The sequence below is a fragment of the Lolium rigidum genome, chromosome 4, assembly GCF_022539505.1.
Source record: "Lolium rigidum isolate FL_2022 chromosome 4, APGP_CSIRO_Lrig_0.1, whole genome shotgun sequence".
Lineage (NCBI taxonomy): Eukaryota > Viridiplantae > Streptophyta > Magnoliopsida > Poales > Poaceae > Lolium > Lolium rigidum.
The window spans coordinates 95,932,562-95,954,615 of NC_061511.1; positions in this window are offsets into that span (position 1 = coordinate 95,932,562).

Genomic DNA, 22,054 nt, shown 5'->3' on the forward strand with positions numbered 1-22,054 from the left:
TTTGTGTCTTCTGTAAAAAGACAAAAAATGTCTCAAGAAATGGACTATTTTAGCACCAAAAAATTGTCCTTTTTACACAAGGGTCAAAAGATGTCGACTTTTGCTAAAACAACTTTGTAAGCATGTAACATATCAAGATATACACGAGACATTTTTTAATATATTTTTAATATTTTTTAAAATAGTTAAAATGCATTTTGAATAAAGGGTACAAATGCACCTGGATGCAGAAAGACCCTACCTTGTTTCTTGGCATTTTTTGTTACACATTACAGGACATGGTTCACATGTGTTCGCTACTCCATAGACTGGTCATAGTGGGAAACAATACTAAATATTTATATCTTAGTGTGAATCGCAAACATCACAGAAAGAAGATCTTCCACCTCTAATAAGATGAGGGAACAATCTTAGGACAAAAAATATTAAAAATTATATTAAGGAATATTATAAGATTGATTGGGCCGCCCGCTCAAAATCACTTTTCCCTGGTTGAGTTGGAGATAAGTGACATACCACAAATCTCTCAAGAGGAAAATAACATTCTTACATCCGACTTTGAGGAGAAAGAGGTGCATGAAGCGGTTATGCAAATGAAAAAGAATAAAGCTCCAGGACTAGACGGGTTTTCTACAGAGTTTTACCAAACATTCTGGAAAGTTATTAAGCACAATTTAATGAATTCGTTCGTAAGTTTGTTTCTAGCAACGGGAACCACCACTTTTTCATTTAAATTACAGAAATATTTTCTTACTTCCTAAGAAAGAGAATGCAATTCAAATTCAGCAATATCGACAGGTATCTTTTGAACGTAAGCTTCAAAATTTTCACAAAGGTTGATACCAACCAAGTCATTAAGGTGGCACAGGTTATCATTAGACCAACACAAACCTCGTTTATGCTAGGAAGGCATATTCTGGAGGAATGTTAATTCTTCATGAGTCTATCCATGAACTTCATAGGAAGAAGATTTTTATCGGATGTCCCCAAAGGGACTCATAGGAAGAAGATGGATGGCGTGTTACTGAAGACAGACTTCATAAAAACATATGATAAGGTTAAGTGGCCTTTCTTGCAGCAGGTTATGTGCATGAAGGGTTTTTATCTAAAGTGGTGTTAATGGATAGATAATTTTGTTAGTCGGGGGAGCATCGATATTAAGATAAATGATAACATAGGTCATTATTTTCAGCCAAAGAAAGTTTTGAGACAAGGGTACCTATTGTCGCCTATGTTGTTTAACATTGTTGGAGGCATATTAGCAATTCTAATTGCGAGAGCCAAGGAAGATGGCAATGTGGATGGATTAATAACACATTTAGTTGATAGGGCATTTCCATTCTGCAATATGTGGATGATACTATAATTTTCATGCAAGCACAATTTAGAAAAAACGCTCAGTATGAAATTGATATTGTGTATCTTTGAGGAGTTATCGGGATTGAAAATTAAGTTTCATAAGAGTGAAGTTTTTCGTTTCAGTATATCAAAGGAGGTCCGGGAGGATTACATAAACCTCTTCGGTTGTGAGGCAGGATCATCCCCTTTCAGATATTTGGGGAAGCTACTCTCATATGGTGAGAGGTTAGTGCTAATCAATTCTGTTTTAACTAGCCTACCAATATTTGTGCTATCCTTTTTCAAAATATCCAAAGGGGTGTAGAAAAGGTTAGATTTCTTTAGGTTGATATTCTTCTGGTAAGGTGATGGCCATACGAGAAAGCATAGACTTACTCGATGGAACATCATTTGTAGACCCAAAGATTAGGGTGGGCTTGGAGTAGAGTACTCAAATTTTAAAAACAAGTGTTTATTGAGTTAGCATGAGTTAATTCATAATAAATATCTTCACTCTAAGTTCTTATCTCAAGTTGAATCAAAAGCATCAGACTCCTGTTTTGGAAAGGTCTCATGAAGATCAAATAATAGTTCTTCGATTGTGGATCCTTTAATGTAGTAAATGGGGAAGGTACACATTTTTGGGAAGACAGGTGGCTAGGAAACACGCCTCTTTTATACCAATATCCATCGCTATATAACATAGTACAACTAATACAAGTTCCGGTCGCTAATATTATGCCTGCACTCGTGTTAGAATGTAGGTTTTAGGCAAGCACTTAGAAGTCGTTTGGAAGTCAGGCTTTCATTTTGTTTGTAGCATTTTGAAATGAATACATTTCATTTATATTGTAATTCCAGAAATGGACACTTGTTTGGTTGCCAAAGTAATTGCAAATGACAGCAGAATTCAATATTGAATTTGTAAATGGCTTCCATAGAGAAACGCAAATGACAGGTCTCAGCTCGGAATCGTGTTTACCCATGGCGTCATTTTGCTGGATTTTCTAAATGAAATGACGGCCCAGTTCCGTGGCAACTAAACAGCCCACCTATGGAATTCCAAAATGAATTCCAGGATTCCAGGCCCAAATGATGGATACCAAACAACTTATTACGGGAATTAGAGGTGAAAGATGGATTCATCTATGTACCCGTTTAATCAATATTCAGCTCTCCACACAACCGGTTTTTCTGTTTGGAAGCTAACAAATTCCGAGAAGTTCGCGGTCAAATCATTGTATCTAGATTACATGAATGACCATACTAAGTTCATTTGTGAATACATTTGGAAAATGAAAGTTTGGCTTAAGATATGAATCTTTATGTGGTTCTTGCACAATAAAGTTTCGCTCACAAAGGATAAATTAGCGAAAAGGAACTGACAAGGGAGTAGACGATGTTATTTTTGCGATCAAGATGAAATAATACAACATTTATTCATTTGTTTGGCAATTGGTTGGCGAGGGTTGCAAGAAAAAGATGAAGTGTAAATATGATCGAGTTGGATTTTTTTTGCTTTACTTTGGGCCATATGGAGAACAATGCAAAATCGACTTCTTTTATGCAAGTTATTGTGACACAAGGATTTAGATATTGGGTGCAACCGGCCAGAGAGGGTTGCACGGGATTTATATAGCCGGTGCAGCTGGCGTTTTGATCATAAGTTAACATGTTAGTGCACATACACTCCATGTTCACTCTCCTTTTTAGATGGTTGATCCATGTATCAACCATGTCTGACCCACTATATAATCGCTTGTAATACTTAGACACTCAATAATGCAATAAAAGCCGCATGAATCAATCGGTGTAAAGGCTGGAGCGTCGTCTCCATTTAAAAAAACTACTATCAAATAGGAGTTCACCATAGTATTACTGAAGTGGTAACAAGTTTCAGTTGTACACATAAATAGGGGATAATTCATAAAATATGATGACATGACAATCTTCTTCTTAGTATACTTCACATCTTACTCTTCAGAGTCTGGTTTTGCCTCTAGTAGCCCACATAGCGCTAGCCTACTCATGCCTCTTGTTCCTCCAAGTGCGACTACCATTGAGATGGACACCATGTCTAGAATCAATGTCATCAGGCCATGTCGTATCTGAGAAGATCTCATTAATCGTAAGATCTAGTTATGTAGAATGCAACATGCAAGAATTAGCTTAACTTGGGTAGGGAACAAACAGAATGACTTCTGATCAAGGATCTTAAACCTGTTCTCCAGAGAAGCGAATGCCCTCTCGATCGTCACCCTAAGGCTTGAGTGTATAAGATCCAAAAGTTCCTTGACATTTTTGTGGTGGTGCCCTGAATATAACTCATTGAGATGGTATATTGTTGACGTGAAGGGTGAAAAAAATACTAGGGCGGGAAGCATATGCGGTATTAGCTATGTAGAACTTACCTCTGGGATTTTGAGGTCATTGGGTCTCTCCATGCCATTAATAAAAATCGTTGCATCATCGTCCGATCCATCCCATCTAACTAACACATATGTGAACCACATATAGCAATAAAATTATACTTGTTTACCACCTTAATTAGTTAGGACTCAAAAGTGTAGACTGATGCAGAAAGGGTGATTTTTTCCACAAGGGTGACTTGATGGTTTATATCAAACTTTCGGGGTAAAAGTTTAGTTCTTCTTTCGATCCTCTTCAAGAAACCTGACAAGTAATAGCAACAACTTAATGTCTCCAACTTCACCGAAGTGTTTGTCAGGCACAAAGGGGTGCAAGTAATACAAAACTTAACTAAATAAAGCTAGTAAAATAGGCAAATTATTTTTGTATTCTCAGAATAATTGAGTGTTGGAAATAGATATATAGTTGTTTCTTATGGTTTAAAATGGACCGGGGTTTATGGTTTCACTTGATCTCTCTTTTAAACATGGCGAGAATGGATGTAGCATTTAATAACAAGCAACAGGTGATATCAAGTAATATTGTGTAATTAATAAGCATTTATATGGGCATCACATTCTAGCATAGAGATGATGCAACATATCCTACTAATACTTCCTTGGAATGAGATCCTCTCGATCTAACTATAAGAGTAAACAGAGTATTGCCTTAACTAATTTGACATGAAGTGGATTTACTATTTCTATCATGAGCAAACAAGGCCACCTAAGTTGTTGCAAGATAAACAATAGCATACATAATTTCTTATCCCTACTAAGGTAACCAACGAAAATGTAAAAACCTTACTAGCACACAAATTATTGTGACACACCACATTAATACCACGTTACTATTTTGACCAGTCAACCTTAGAGGTTAGGCCCGGCCCACGTAACTAATGGACCGGCCCAGCTATATAGTTGACCGGTCAAACTAAGTCAGCTGGCCCGGTCCGCAAACTTAATGGGCCGGCCCGCTTAAGACGTGGCAGACCTCGTGTGGGCCTACCATCTACCACGGGGTTTCAGCCGGTTAACGCCGTTAACTGGTCGGCTAACGGCGTCCGCCACGTGTCGGTTGCATGACGTCAGCGAGTCAACGGGCTCCCGGAAACACTTCTGCAACGGTCCGATTTTCCGTGGCGGAAGGGCGCCCAAGCGCGACGGATCGAAAAAATCGTCGTAGGACTTTGCCTGACGCAGTTTCGACAACAGAACCCATATCGTCGGGTTAGGCCCATAGGCTACGAAAAATGGCCCTTAGCGGACGATTTTGGGACGTTATCTATCAGAACTTTTCTTGTAGTGTAACGCACATCTCTCCCACACATGTTCATGCATATAAGTTTAATCAGAATATAGCATACCCAAACGGAATATCATATGCATCTATTAATACATCAAACACATAATACTTCATTGCATCTCATAACTCATCTTATAACAAAAGATTTACCTTTAAAACATTACATAGATTATCACAATCATGTAAGCAGTTCATGTGATACTAACTAATAAATATCACATGAAGAGATGATACAATCTACCTCCACAAACCCATAATATAGTGGTGGACTAATTCATCTTAATCATGGTGGCGGCGATGGCGATGGCAATGTTCATGGAGGCGGAGGAGCAACTAGGGGCGACTCCGATGCCATTTCCCCTCTCAAACTTCATAGGAAGTCTCTGTTCATTGTTTTCTCTATTGACGGCCGCCTCTTCACTAATCCGCAGATGGGGTCGTATATATATGCATTTTTAGGGAAAAACTCATCGAATGGCGTCGAAGCCGAGATGAAAGAGTTGTCGAGCTCGAGGTGGACCCCATGCCCAAAATATCCAACTCAATTTGATGCTTGTAAGGTCTCGAAAACTAAAAAAAATACACAAGACGAGTGTTTTCTATGCCGCGGTGTTAAAAATCAATGAAAGGGGCTTTGTTACAAATCTCATATATCAATGTAAAACAACAATGGAATCTCGCTTATCATGCATATATCGTATAATATCATATAAAATATACCAAAGATCATGGATACGTTTTACATGTATCAACCTGATATCAAAATCAATAGTCGCAAGCCCCCCCCCCCCCCATGTATGCATGAGACTCGCTTCTCGCCACTCTAGCAATGACATGAGTACCATCAATCGCCCTAGCACAATCCTGACATGAACATGAAAAAATTGTTAGGCATCGATGCAATACAATCTTGTCATGGACTACAAGTTAAAGTTGCTCACCTTCAAATATGGAAACATGGGTAGCTATCTTTGATCTTGGGGGCTTTATCATCTATCCTATGAGCTCTCCAATAGCATGTAGGACTTGCTTGAAGTACCTAGATATTGTCTCAATCCATCTCCTCCATGTGTTCTGGATCACTCAAAATCTCTAGTATGTTCAACAACATGAAGGAATATTGCCACTTGCTCTTCGACAGAGGTATGGATGCTATCTCTAAGAAACCCCTACCCCTTAATGTGTTCATGAGGTGGTTTAAAGGGGATCTTCACCCTAAGCATGTTGGACGCGTATGACAAGGTATTAACTTGTCAATGCCTATGGATTGTAGGCTAGGGTTTAGTTGGAAGTAGAGGGCAAGTAGATCTCGAAGGTTTCAGCCGAAAAGTGCTCGACGATTATGAAAACTAGGGTTTGTAAACAATGATTCGATGATCTTTTTGTCCCTCGACTCCCCCTTTATATAGGAGGCGGAGCCGAGGGTTTCGTTTTGTACAAGTTACAGAGTCCGGGACGGTTTCTAACTCATCCCGCTAGTTTACAAATAGCACTTCCTATTACAACTCTAACTTTCCTTAATATATCTTGGGCTCCCGAATCTTCTTATTCTTCGAGTATTGGGCCTTCAATAAACCCCGGGTACTATCTTCGGCAGGCCCATTAGGGATGCCTATGTCAATAGCCCCCGAGATTTTGCTTGAATCGTAGAGTCAGGGAAAATCTCCACTATTTATTTTTATTCGACAACTTAGACTTTTCTATATTTCTTCATATAAATTTCTATATTGTACAGGGATAATGGTAGTTGGGGCTAGTTCATCTGACGGATCAGGTACTAGTTAACTGCTCTAGTGGCAATCCGCAAAAACCTACTTCAAGATCACGTCCCTGGACATGATCTCGGGATACTCGGTGCAAACTTCGACGAGTGCCGCTTAAGGTCTTACCATTCCGTCGAGTCCCAGTCAAATTTATCGAGTACCTAACGCGTCCGTTAGGATTTTTCTTCGTATCTCGTTGATACGGATAAAAGTAGCAGAGCGCAGTCTTCGGCGATGCCACGCCCAGCAGAACGGATCTGGGGTCTTACCTTCGCAAATTTGCGGCATTCAGAAATTGATCGCAACTTTGGCGTTCTGAGAATATATTGTCGAGTGCTTTTCCGGCTGTTGGAATGGCACATTTTATCGAGTCAAATATAACTTATATTGCCCTCCCGATGGGAGTATATGTAGAGTTAATTATAACTCGAAATATACTCTCTTGCTTTTCTTATCTTTTTTCTTTTTTAATTTCATCGGGCACGCGAACAGCGTTCCCGATGGGAGTAGCCCCCGAGGCTACAGCCAAGAACTTGTGCTTGGTTGTAGGCTCAACATTTTAGTCCACCTTGTCGCTATATTGTCATTATTTCCCGATATGATCTTCTTTTCATCTCTCGGGTGCGCGAACAGCGCTCCCGATGGGAGTAGCCCCCGAGGCTACAGCCAAGAACCTGTGCTTGGTTGTAGGCTCTCACAATTTCTATATTGCCATACTCGAAATTTTACTTTTATCGAAGTAGCCCCCGAGCATTTGGGCAAAAACTTGTATTTGACCAAAGGCTCCCGAAGTATTCAAATAACTTCTCCTGTCGCCAATCTTCTTTTATTTTTCTTGTCGGCACGCTTCCCTTAGTCAAATTCACTTCATCTCTATTAATAATCGGGATTTTTCTGCCTTGTGGGTCCATTGTTTCCACCACGTTGACACGTCGTGCAAGTGGGGGACACACGTCCTCCGCTTTTCCTGGCGCACGTACGGTAACGCCTGTTCTATTCCATCTCAGTATAAATACCTTTTTACCCTTTTATCTACAAGATCTTTTTTCACCACACGATTTCTTCATCCAACGGTGCATTGCTTCGCCCGATTCCTACATAAACCTTTCTTCAACCTCGGTTCACTCCTTCGCTTGCGCCGCACATCTGTTCCTCTTTGCAAAAACTTCCCCTGCGCCCAACTCTCGTTGATCTTCCGCACGCACGAACATTGTTTTTCCAGTGCCGTTGATGCCACCGCGCACGCGACTCACTCGCCACAGTACTCCAGAGTCCAAAATGGCCGCTGAAGATCTTGAGTGGGAGAGATCTAAAATCTCCAACCAAGACGTCAACATGCTGAAGAGGCTTGGCCTGATGAAGAAAGAGGACGCCATCCGCTTTCCCAGCGAAGAAAGCTACCCAAACCCTCCAATGGAGTACCGGGTTAGTTTCGTTGATCACCTCATCCGCGGCCTTTCCGCCCCAATTCACGATTTCCTCCGCGGCCTTCTTTTTGTTTATGGGATTCAACTGCACCAGCCTGACCCCCAACTCCATCCTCCATATTTCCATTTTTATCACGTTGTGCGAATGCTTCCTTGGAATCCCTCCTAACCGGGCTCGTGGAAACGCATTTTCTCGCCTCCGCCGCAATGGCTCCCACAACGCCACCTATAACATAGGCGGTGTTGTTATCCGTGTCCGAACCGACGTTGATTACTTCGACGTTAAATTTCCCGATTCTGTCCAAGGATGGCGCAAAAGGTGGCTCTACATACACGAAGAAAGTGCCAATTCCGTGGAACACAACATAGTCCCTTTTGACGGAAGTGCCAAAATTCAACGCCGCCGCTCTCCGGGATGCCGAAGCTTCCGAAGAAGAGAAAAAGGCGACGTAAGCACTTATGTCTCGTATTCATCGGCTTCAAAATACTCGAGGCAAAGAGCTGTCTCGGTGTTCAAATCACCGCCTACTTTCTTAGGATTAGAGTGCAGCCTCTTCAGGCTCGCAAAAATCCCCTTTGGACGTATGCTGGTGAAAATGACGCCAATAGGCTCTCCAATGATCTTTCTGTGAAGGACTTGGAGAAGCTGATTCGAAGAATTTCCTCGCTGAACAAGAAGGATTCTATTCCCTCCTCTTGTCGCGTGGAACCATACAGCTCCGCCAATCCTCTCCCCGAGGTATTTTGTCTTCTCGAATTTTTATCTTGTTCCGAACTTTCCCTGCATCTCATTGTACTGATATCTCTCTAATTTTTCTTTTGTCGCTATTTTCCTGCAGAACCATCCTACTATGGCTTCCCTTCCTCCTCTTCCTGAGGATGGAGAAGTCGAAGAAAGGGGCATTGTCACTGATGACAATCAAGAAGCTCCGTCTTTTGTGAATGATCCCGTGGATTCTCGAAAATCTGCGGGATCTTCCGAGGACACTACGTCGGTCCAATCTCCTCCTCCCGCTGACTCTCCAAAAAGGAAAAGGAAGAGGAATAACGCCGAAGATTCCGGCACTTCCAAAGCCGAAGAAGTTGATCCTTCACAGCAGAAGGCAACTTATGATCCATATCTCGCATCCCTCGTCAGCTCGTAAGTCACCTAGATTTCCCCTTATTTCTGTAGTCGAAGTTTTTTTTATCTTGTCTTGCTTTTTATGCTATTGATCCTCAATCGTAGTGATGACGAGGAAGAAGTACCAACTCGTGACGTGGCTCCTCGGACGAGCGCGTCACACACTTTGCTTGTATCGGAGACGGTAGTTGAAGGAGAAGAATCTTCGCCTCCTCAACAAAACGTCGTCACCACCACTCCTCCTTCAAGCCCCTTGCTTCTTCACCAAAAAGGACAAGGGTTGAAACGATCATCGAGCCTGCCCCTCAATTGGGCAGTTCTTCGACCCTGCTCTTGGATGATGTAAGTTTGTCGATATCTCTATTTCCTTTATTTTGCTTTTTCATGCCTTCACTCTTTTTTCATGCCGATGTTTCTCTTGCTTTGTTCTTTCTTGACAGCCCATGATCAAAGATCTTATCCGCATCGGATCCCAATTCATTGGGTACCGTGAGTATGCCAGCAAAACTGAAGGTGACAACCTTTATACTTGCCGTTCTTTCTGACTTTTTGCTCCTGTTGATTGTCGCAATTTTTGATCTTTCCTCCCTTTTTTTATCTCGACAGAGAAACTTGCAGAGGCCAATAAACGTGCCGACGCACTTGCTCAAAAACTGGAGCAAAGTGAGGCGGCTCGCAAGAAAGCCGAACTTGTTGCTAGCGAAGCTAAAGCCGAGGCTGATGAAGCCAAAGCAAAAGCTGCTAGTGTCGAGGAACTGCAGAAAAGACTTAAGGATGCTGAATCTGCTTTAAACGATCATAAAGCTGCACAAGCTACTCGTGAGCAGGGGATCCTCAAGCGTCTAAAATCACAAAGTCGACGTACTTTGAGTAATATTATCGATCCCTTCTATTTTTTAGTGGACTTCCTGTTTCTTGTTTTTTGATTAATGTTTTGTTTCCTGTGGCAGCCCAAACAAATCAAGATTTTGATCTGGAGAATCCCGACAATGACCCTCTCCTTGACGCACTTTCTTATCTGGAGCTTCATGGGTCCGAAATTCGTGAAGGCGTGGCAAATGCTAGTGCAGGATTGTCGACGTTGTTCCCCTACTTATTCCCGAAGAAAGAGGAGCCCCCGACTTTCCTTGCCCTTGCCAAGAGCTTCAATTCATCAGAAGACCTTGGACTGAAGATGCGTCAGGAAAACATGAAGATTGCTGTCGAAAACACTGTTGCCCTCAGTTGCCGACGACCAACAGATCGTTGATTGGATGAAAGTTGGCGACACCGATCAAATAGAGCAATCGAGATGGAGGTCGCTGATTAAGGCAGCCAAGCCCAACACGAAGAAAATCTTGGCATATCTCGGGATCAAGCCAGCTTCGACTCCTAGCTCATCGAGGCCGGAGGTCTAGTTGCATGCCTCCTTGTTTTTTCTTTCTCTGTTTCTTTTGCTCTTGTCGCCAAAGTAGTTTTTTGGCGATACGTACTTCTTTAGCTCCACTGTACGGTCTTTGTAACTATCCCGAAAGATTAATGAAAACTCTATCTTTGCTTGATGATTGATATTGTCTTGTTTTATTAAATTTCAGTTGGTATTTGATAACTATACTCCATCTTCCGCTCCTTCCAATATTTCGCCTTCTTCTTCTCGCTCAAGGAGAGCTCTTGCTGATACTACACCTGTCGAAGATTCCTTGCCGCAAGAATTGGATGAACTTCGGCAGCAACTTCGGTATGCGAAGAAGCAAACACTTGTGATGTTGGAAAAGTCTCGTAAGTCATCTGAAGCCGAAAAAATTGCACTTCAGCAAGCTCGCGAGGCCATGGCTGCTAGGGAAATTGCTGCTTCCGAGGCTGAAAAGGCGACTGCTCGAGAGAATTTCATGCTCGAGTTAATGAATGAAGCTAGTGCGGATATGTCGGGTATGCTTGTTTCATCCTCAATATCTTCCGTCTTCATGCTACGTCTCTTAAAGTTTTCTGCTCCTTTGTTTTAATAGGTTCCTTTACTGATGCTGTTGCCGAAGAGGAGAGGGTAAATACTAGGGCAAACCGCAAACCTCCTTGTTAACCTTTCCCTTGATCATGGTTCTCTGTTTTGGGCTACCCCAGAGAGGACCCGCCGGATTGTCAGATTTCAGGATCGCGCCTCTCAAACTCGCGACTTCCTTGACTTCTGTACCAAGACCCTGTCTATGGTTTATAACTCCATGTTTCCTCGGAACGTTCAACCAAAAACTCTTCTCGAGTTAATGGAGAAATTTAAGGATGCCCACAGGATCCATGACTTTGTCAAAGCTCAACTGGTAGCTGGCGCCAGATTTGCCCTTATCATGCTTCAGATCTGCCACTCAAAGCTTGACCCGACCCAAGTTGTTGCGAAAGTTCATGCGAAGGTACGGCGTCGAAGAGTTGGTGTCGATCGTATTAATACGAAGGTTTCGCCTATAGCTGAAGAAATGATTGAAGGCCTTCTTCGGATGGATGCCGACTTTTTTGCAGATGGTCATTATGCTGATTTTCTTGGCGCTGCTCCTGAAGAAAACAGAGTTACCCTTGATGATATACTGAATCATGACTAATTATTTTCCTTTGGTAGACAATTCTTCCTTGTAAATCATGATTGTGATTATATTGTGAAGCAAACATCATATTTCTATATTTGTCTAGCCCCGAGTGTTTTCGGTGGCTATTCACTGTATTTGTATAATGCGAGGTTTTGAACCAAGGCATTTATTCAATATGTAGTTTTGGCGAATATCAGCCCCCGAGCTTCTTTGTTGAATACTATTTTGTATTTTAATTGACTTACGAGGTATTTTAATACCAAGGCAAGGCTTTTCTTTTTTCGAGGAACTATATTGAAATTCGTCGAATTGGGGATTTTGAGCATGTCGATAAAGAAAAGTTATATTGACACTATCTTTATTATATTGCAGCACCGCGAGCCCGCCTCATTAAAAACCTTTCCCGGCCCCACTCGGTGCCCCGAAAAAGGAAAAGAGTGCGTCCGAAAACTCGCGGGCGTTTCAAGTACATTGAAGTTTTACAAGGACTATGTTTTAGCTCTAGGCGTAGAACCGCCCGAGTTGCGCCACGTTCCAGGGGTTTTGCTCCTCCACCCTCGTCTTCTTGTCCTTTATCATGTATGCTCCTCCTCCGATTACTTCCGTGACAATGTAAGGGCCAAGCCATGGTGACTCGAGTTTTTCATGACTTTTTTGCGTGAGCCGAAGAACTAGGTCTCCCACCTGAAAAGATCTTGGCCGCAAACGTCGACCGTGGTAATTCTTCAAGTCCTGTTGGTATTTGGTTACCCTTGATAATACTTCGTCTCGAGCTTCGTCGAGTGCGTCTACGTCGTCTTCCAATGCTATCCTGGAAGTTTCTTCATTATACTCGTGACTCGGGGGAGTCGTGCTCTATTTCTATTGGTAGTACTGCCTCTGCTCCATGGACCAGGAAGAACGGGGTCTCCTGTGTCGCTGTATTTGGTGTTGTTCGGATGCTCCACAACACACTTGGTAGCTCTTCTGGCCAGGTATGTCGAGCTTTTTCCAGTGGTCCTAACAGGCGTTTCTTGATGCCATTGCAAATGATGCCATTGGCTTTCTCAACTTGCCCGTTGGTTTGAGGATGTGCAACTGACGCAAAGTGCAATTTGATACCCACTTCTTTGCAATAATCTTTGAATTCGTGGGATGTGAAGTTACTGCCATTGTCCGTGACGATGCTGTGGGGCACTCCAAATCTGAAGACGAGGCCTTTTATGAATTTTACTGCGGATGCTCCGTCTGGTGAATTTATCGGCTTCGCTTCTATCCACTTCGTAAATTTCTCGACAGCTACTAGCATGTATTCCTTTCCTCCTGGCCATGATTTGTGTAACTTGCCCACCATATCTAGTCCCCATTGTGCAAAGGGCCACGACAATGGTATTGGTGTTAGTTCTGCTGCTGGAGAGTGAGGTTTTGCGGCAAACCTTTGACATGCATCGCAAGTCCTTACTATTTCTTTGGCGTCCTCGATTGCTGTCAACCAGTAGAATCCTGCCCGAAAAACCTTGGCTGCAATGGCTCGACTACTCGCGTGGTGGCCGCATATTCCTTCGTGTACATCCTTCAGAATTATTCTTCCTTCTTCGGGTGTAACACACCTTTGCAGGATGCCTGAAATACTTCGCTTGTACAATTCTCCTTTGACCACCGTGAAAGCTTTAGAGCGTCGAATTACTCGCCTTGCCTCAACTGGATCATCGGGTATTTCTTTCCTGAGGATGTATGCTATATATGCTTGCATCCAAGGAACCTATACCATCATCACAAGCTCTTGTTCCTCTTCATCCTCCGTGGTTTCTGTGAGGGGTGTCGAAGTTTTCTCTTCTTTTGCTTTTTTCTGCACCTTTTTTTGGCTTCGTAGATCTTTCCGCTATTTCTTCCCAAAATACTCCTGGCGGGATTGGGAGGCATTGCGACCCGATGTTTGCGAGGACGTCAGCTTCATTATTGCTCAATCTACTGATGTGATTTACTTCGCATCCATCAAATAGCTTCTCGAGTTCATTATACACCTCCTTGTATGCTACCATGCTATCATTGACTGCGTCACATTGGTTCATAACTTGCTGAGCCACCAATTGTGAGTCGCCAAAGATTTTTAGTCGAGTTGCACCGCAAGCTTTCGCCATCTTCATCCCGTGTATGAGGGCTTCATATTCTGCCTCATTGTTAGATGCGTTAGGGAACGTCATCCGAAGGATGTACTTCAACTTGTCGCCTTCAGGTGATATAAGTACTACTCTCGCGCCGCCTCCTTCTACTCTCTTGGACCCGTCGAAATTCATGGTCCGGGTTCTCGACAAGTCCGGGGGTCCCGTGTTTTGCAGCTCCATCCACTCTGCGATGAAGTCTGGCAGAACTTGCGACTTGATTGCTTTTCTTTTTTCATACGTGATGTCCCGAGAGGAAAGTTCTATTCCCCAAAGGGAGACACGACCCGTAGCTTCTGGATTGTTTAGTATATTTGACAAGGGAGCTTCATTGACCACTATGATCGGGTGTGCCGAAAAATAGTGGCGCAATTTTCGTGTCTGTTGTGAACACTCCGTATGCTAGCTTTTGGTACCGAGGGTACCTTTGTTTTGATGGCGATAAAACTTCGCTGACGAAGTATACTGGCCTCTGTACTCCGTGGAGTTTTCCTTCTTCTTCTCTTTCGACAACTAGCACCGTGCTCACCACTTGGGGCGTGGCCGCGATATATAGCAGGAGAGGTTCCTTTTCCTTCGGCGCCACCAAAATTGGTGGTGTCGAGATTGTGCGCTTCAAATCTTCGAAAGCTCTGTCGGCTTCTTCGTTCCACTGGAATTTGTCTCCTTGCTTTATCAGAGCGTAGAATGGTAATGCTTTTTCTCCCAGCCTGGCGACGAATCTGCTCAAAGCTGCGACTCGCCCAGTTAGCTGTTGTATTTCTTTCAACTTTGTTGGCTTTCTCATTGTTACGATAGCTTGTATTTTTATCGGGATTTGCTTCTATCCCTCTTGCTGAGACTAGAAACCCCAGAAGTTCTCCTGCTGGGACGCCAAAGGAACACTTCGTCGGGTTCAACTTCAAGCAGAATTTGTCGAGGTTGTCAAAAGTTTCCTTGAGATCCTCGATCAGTGTTGTCCCCTTTTTTGACGTTATGACGACATCGTCGATATATACTTGCACGTTTTTCCCAATCTGTGTCGCCAAACACTTCTGCATCATCCTCTGATATGTTGCTCCCGCATTTTTTAGACCAAAGGGCATTGTTCTGTAGCAAAACACGCCGTAAGGTGTAATAAACGCGGTTTTACTTCGTCTTCTTCTTTCAATCTGATCTGGTTATAACCAGAATATGCGTCCGGGAAGGAAAGACGTTCACATCCAGCCGTGGAGTCGATAATTTGATCGATCCTCGGGAGGGGAAAGTGATCCTTTGGACAATGTTTATTGAGACACGTAAAGTCGACGCACATGCGAAGGACCTTAGTGTTTTTCTTTGGCACCAACACAGGATTTGCTACCCATGTGGCTTCTGTGAATATCTCTTTGATAAAACCAGCTTCTCGTAGTCGATTGATTTCGACAAGCATAGCTTTGCGGTTTGGTTCCAAAAACGCCGCAAAGGTTGTTTGATTGGTCTCGCTAATGGATCCAAGTTTAGGTGGTGCTCGGCAAGTTCCCTGGGTACTCCTGGCATGTCAGCTGGACACCATGCGAAGATTTTCCAGTTCTCACGGAGGAACTCAACGAGCGCGCTTTCCTATGCGATATCCATGTCGTTTGCGATAGATGTCGTCTTTTTCGGGTCTGTCGGGTGAATCTGCACCTCCTTAGAATTTTTCTCGGTATTGAAAGTTGGTTCTTTATTTGGCCTTCCAACGTCTGGCAGTGCGTCGTAATCAGTCATGCTTTTTGACGCCAAATACTCAGCTTGCATCCCGAAAGTTTCTGATAACCGATGAAAATCCTTGTCGCACTTATCGGCTAAGGCGAAACTTCCTTTAACCGTGATTGGTCCCTTTGGTCCGGGCAATCTCCACAACAGGTATGTATAGTGTGGTACCGCCATAAATCTAGCATATGCTTGGTCGTCCCAACAAAGCGTGGTACTGCGATGGAAAATCCACGACTTCAAATTCCAGCTTCTCGATTCTGTAATTTTCTCGGGTTCCAAACTGAACGTCGAGATTGATCTTCCCCAATGGATAACTTGGTTTCTCCGGTGTGATGCCGTAGAACCTTGTGTCTGTTGGCTTCAAGTTTGCTAAGGATATGTTCATCTTCCTCAATGTATATGCATACATAAGGTTTAAGCTGCTGCCACCATCTATGAACACTCGAGAAACATCAAACCCCGCAATAACCGCCGGCGGAATAAGTGCTCGACCGCCCCGGTCGAGGAACTTGCTCGCGGATGATCCGCTATGGTGAAGCCAATGTCTTGCCCTGACCAATTGAGGTACTCAACTGTTGGTGGACGCATTTTCTCTGCCATGAACACCTGTCGCGAGATTACTTTTTGAGTTCTGTTGGACGGCCTTCCCTTCTGAATCATCGATACCGCTCCATTTGAGTTAGGATCGACGTAAGGTGGTGGTGGAGGTGCTGCCGCTATTCTGAGCTGATGCCGATTGTCGTCTGTAATCGCGGGAGGTGGTGGCAGGTGAATCTCACTCCTGGGCTCCCGAGGATTTCTCTGTGCTGCTCGAGCGTGAGCTCTCTCTGCATACCTTAACATTGCCTGAAAATTTCGACAGTCTTTCTGCAGGTGCCCTGACTGTCTTTTTCCGTTGCTATCGAGGAAAAAATGCATCTGGCACGGTCCGTTCATCATTTCTTCGGGGGACACGAAAGGCCTTGGGAACCTAGGTCCGCTATTTTGCCTATTGCGAGAGTCGGCCCTGTTATCGCCTCGCTGCTCACTGCTTCTCTGATAATCATCTCTATTGTTTCCTCCTGTGTTTGTCCGAAAGCCTGCCGAAATTTGCCCTGGGGCGTCATAGTTTGGGTACTGCCGAGGAAATCGTCGCCTCGGTTGGTAATTTCGACCACGGTCCTCCTCTGGCGACCTGTGCCGTTTGTTGTGGACATCATCTTCTCCATCTGCCCATTTGTTTGCTATCTCCATTAACGCGGATACTGTCTTTGGATTGGTCCTTCCCAAGTCCTCGACAAAATCTCCACGCCTGACTCCTGCGACAAACGCATCTATTGCTCTCTCGTCAGATATATTTTCTCGCCGAGTTTTTGATGATGTTCCACCTTTGGATGTACTTTCTCATTGACTCATCCGGCTTTTGTCGACATGCTCTCAACTCTTCTAACGACGCAGGTTTTTTGCACGTGGATCCGAAGTTCTTGACGAATACGTCCTCGAAACTTTCCCAGCTGTCGATAGATCCCGTAGGAAGCTTCTTGATCCAAGATCGTGCGGCTCCACTTAAGTGTACCTGAATACTTTGCATGGCCGTTGCCCTAGTCCCTCCAGCTTAACTTCACCGTCTCGAGGTAATCAACTAGCCAATCCTCCGGATCTTCCGAGGCCGTCGAATTTTTTGAAGTGATCGGGCAACTTAAATCCCGAAGGGACTCGAGTTTTTCGTACTCTCCTTGTGAAGCACGGCAAACCGCACATATCCTCGTCGTTTAGTTCTCGGGGATTGTCGATGTTCCCTTCTGCCTTGCCGTGCTCCGTCTACCCTTGCTTGTGCTGCCGTATCTCTTGCTCCACTTGTTCCTTCAACATTTGCTGCTGCTGCTGTCGTAGGTCGTGGACTATTTTGCCTTGCAGCTCCTTCTGGCGGTGTTGATACAAACGCCGTTCTCATGGCTTCAGCTCCTGCTATTGCCATGTTGTACAAAGCCTCCCTTGGATCTCCTGGAGGTGGCCTGGATGCAAGGATAAAGGCTTGTGCCGCCATATACCCAGCTTCTGGTGTTTTGGGGATAATATTCCCTCTTGTGTCTATCGACATAAAAGACATGTCGAGATTTTGAACCAGGTACTCTCTTTCTCCTTCGTGTATGTGTTGCAATCTGGACCTTGCTCGTTCCGAGCTTCTCTATGGCTATCTCCCGAGGTTCCGCATTGTCGACTTAGCTCGCCCTTCGTCCGCTTGACGCGGAAGCTGCCTCCTTTCTTCTCGTTTAAAGCTTCGTCCGTTTTTCCAGCTTCTCTTCCAGCTCCGGCGAGTCTATATTGATAAGCTTGCGGTTCTTGGACCGTAGCAGCTGTCGTCATGGGCTCCGAACCATCTAAAGCTTTTGCAGCTCTATCCCAGTGCTGTTTGTGGAAGTTGAACTCTGACGCGTGGTGTGGGCCCGACATATTTAGTGCCCATACCTCTCCTTAGATCTGAGGGATCGACATAGGGGTTGCCCAAATCGTCGAAAGCCTCTGATGTTTCCTCTTGATCCTCAATGGCATAAATCTGATGATATTTTATACTCAGATCTATGTTGGGTTTGGTGACATCATCGTTGAGATTGATGAAGACCTTGCCCATCGTGATAGATTTGTCGATGAAGTCGTAATCGTCGACATCGCTTGAGCCATCGCTTATATATGAGTCCGCGGATGTCTCAAACGACATGTCGCTGAAGATCTTGGCGAGTTTCTCTCTTGCTCTGGTGCTGACGTAACGTGTTGCCGAAGTTTCTTCTTCTCCTGACTCGGTTGACGATGTGTAGCTTGAAAAATCGGAATCGACCGCCGACGATCCCGACGAAATCGGAATTTCGACACGATACGATCCTTCCTTCCCGACGCGAAAGTGAAACCTTCCGAACGTCATCTCCATGGGCTCCGCCAGATACGCATATGCATCCAAACGGGAGGGTGGGTGAGGAACAAAATCGACAGGACCATCAGCGATCTGTTTACCTCGATCCATTGTGTTGCTTGCGGTTGACGACGTCGAAGATCTTGAACGTGCCATCGAGATCAGATCCTTACGCCTCTAGTTCCCACAGACGGCGCCAATTGACAAGGTATTAACTTGTCAATGCCTATGGATTGTAGGCTAGGGTTTAGTTGGAAGTAGAGGGCAAGTAGATCTCGAAGGTTTCAGCCGAAAAGTGCTCGACGATTATGAAAATTAGGGTTTGTAAACAATGATTCGATGATCTTTTCGTCCCTCGACTCCCCCTTTATATAGGAGGCGGAGCCGAGGGTTTCGTTTTGTACAAGTTACAGAGTCCGGGACGGTTTCTAACTCATCCCGCTAGTTTACAAATAGCACTTCCTATTACAACTCTAACTTTCCTTAATATATCTTGGGCTCCCGAATCTTCTTATTCTTCGAGTATTGGGCCTTCAATAAACCCCGGGTACTATCTTCGGCAGGCCCATTAGGGATGCCTATGTCAGCGTATACACCATTGTTGTTATAGATGGAGTTCAGATTTGTCATCCTCTCGTTGTCCCGTTCAAACATGGGAGCATATGTGATGTATGGCCTGGCATTGCAACGAACTACTCTCTGCTCGATCGATAGCATACAGGCATGAACCACAAATATGAGGGCCTCCACCTGAACGAAAAGCTCCATCTGGGTGTCCTAATTAAGTCGATGTTGCATAAATAACGGGTCAATCAACCACAAGTTAAAACAAACTAGCTAAGGAGCTAGCAGTGGAGGGCGGGAGGGCGGCTTATAGGTGCTTAGAGCCTTGATTGAAGACGGTGGCATGATGCCAAAGCCAAAGACGACGACGAAAAGCGGGTGGTGGAGACGACGAGGGCTCGCCAGCGCTGCAGATCTACAAGCCCCATCGTTGCGGGTGCGAGATACAGGAGGATGACGAACCCAGACCCAAAGCTCTGCGAAGTCGGAGCAGCCGATGTCGTAAATCAAAATCGTCGCCGTCACTGCCCTCGAGGAAATGTGAGGATGGATTTCTTCTCCACTGGGGGTGACTAACTAAGAGAGTGGTGAGGCTAGATTTCGTGTCTAACCGTGGAGCTATTTTTTTTGGCTCCCACCATCACCAAGTTGCTCCACCGTACACGTCTTCCCTCTCTCTGTGCCCGCTAGCGCCGTATCAGCGACAACGCTTGATTTGAGTGTGCCTCCCAGACCTGTTCCGAGGATGCTTTAAGGTTCGTGCCAGCCAACAACGCCAACCCGGTTGCCAACCAAAATGTCGGCTTTTGCATCTGTGGAGCTGGGAAACGACATTGCCAGGCAACCAAACTCGCCCTTAGGCTGAAACCCCGGTTTTTTCTCGCAGCCTAGAAATTTCCCAACCGAGCTCACTTTCTTTCACTTGGTTCACTATTTTCTTCTCATGTGTATCCCAATTTCTGTCTGTTTCCCCAATAAAACACACGGGCCAACACACAGGCCAGGGAAGGTCCGTTTCTTTTCCGCCCCAATCAAGAGAGAGAGAGAGAGATTCAAAGAGACAAGCATGTGAGAGGAGAAACTCTAGGTGATTTCCTTGTCCGAACGAAGGGATTAGAGGAGTATCTGGCCACCGGAGAGGAAGGGGAAAGGAGCATAGCCACCATATCGCCAAAGAAGAAGGGGAAGGAAAGCACCGCCGCATCTCCATGAACTGGACCACCACCTTCAACTCCACTATCACCGGCACGGACCGGACTGTCGTCCGTGCCCTGCCCAAAGCACCTCGTCCGTCAGTCCGTCCCTCTAAGCCCCACCACATCCTTCTCCGATATCGGTGACCCCACCTAAAACCAAAGTCCGGCAACAACCCCATACCCTAAGTTTTTCTTCCGAGCCTCCACCGGCACCGCGTCGGTGAGCCACGTCAGCCCCAGTTCAGTGGCGGAGGACCCATTCTGGCAAGGTATGGCTTCTGCCATAGCTTGTTTCAGCCGATTGATACTAATACTAAGGTCATCTTAATCAATGTCATGTCTGGAACCAGCGCCAAAGCATGTAATATTAACCAATTTTCTAGCTAAAATCAGCATTAAAGTTTAGTTTTATGTCATGCTGATTCCATTAGAGGTAGCTCCTCCATGGATAGCTTAAATTTACAACACGATTTTTCCTGTAAGCTATCAACACCGCCATACCAAACTTTTGGTTCGTCCTCCGCCACTGCCCCAGTTCCAGCTCAGCCATGGCTCGTCGTTGCCTTCTTCGCGGTAGCCAGTTGCGGCGTCGCCGGCTCCAGCGAGACCAATTGTCCCTCTCCTGCTTCTATCGATCTCCGTCGAGGTTGCGCTATTGGGTTGGAGGTGTAGGAGGAGACAAGTTTGTGGGGAAGAAGGAGGTCAAGGTCGGGAGATGGAAATTGGCGAAAGGAAAGGGAGGGGATAAGATCAAGGATGGTCGTGGGCCCCATAGCGATGCGTCTCGCGCGGTGACCATGTCCACGATCACCTGAAAAGGAGCCTCTTCGGCCAAACAATATTTTTTCAGGGGAGTCTATTTGCAGGGTTTGATCGGTGACAAGTGGGAATCGCCGGTAGACCATGTATCGCACGTGAAAGTTCTAGTCCTCAGGGCATCTCCATCGGAGGCCCTCAAACGGACATTTGGTGCATGAATTTGTCCGCGTAAACCTGCAACACCACCTCTTGGGTGCCAATCTCTAGCCCGATCATGGATATCCACACCACCATCCTCCCGTTGCCCAACATTGCCAATGGCTTCTCGAAAAACTCTTGCCTCGGCGGCTTGTTGTTTTAGGTGGCATGGTATGGTGTACCGATTGGACTGGAGAGACCGGTCCGAGTCGACGATGAACCACATCTAAATGGAGTTGTGTACGCTGCGGAGGCTCTCGTCCCCCATCCCCCCCCCCCCCCACGACCGCTCTAGACCCGCTATAGTACATGCTCCTCCTCTCCTCCTCGCCGGGCCTCTCCTTTCTCCTCTCCGCCGGAATAGCCGGCCGGAGATGGAGAGGAGAAGGCGCCGGACTATATATTACTAGTATTAGCTTTAGATTTGGTCCCGATGTGGCGTATGGCGTTGATGCCGGGAGGGAGGTGGTGGATCTGAGCAGCTAGATCTGGCACCGCAACGTCTTCTTCCTCGACCTCATGGAGCTCCGGCGGTCGGAGCCGAAGGTGTGGCGGCGGAGGAAGATGAGGATCTCCATAAATAAGGCTGGCTTTGGCGGATCTGGTGGCTGCAGATGCAGCAGCAAGCTGCTTCTTCTGCCTAGTCGAGGTGGCGAGAGAAAGGAGTTCTTGCTTG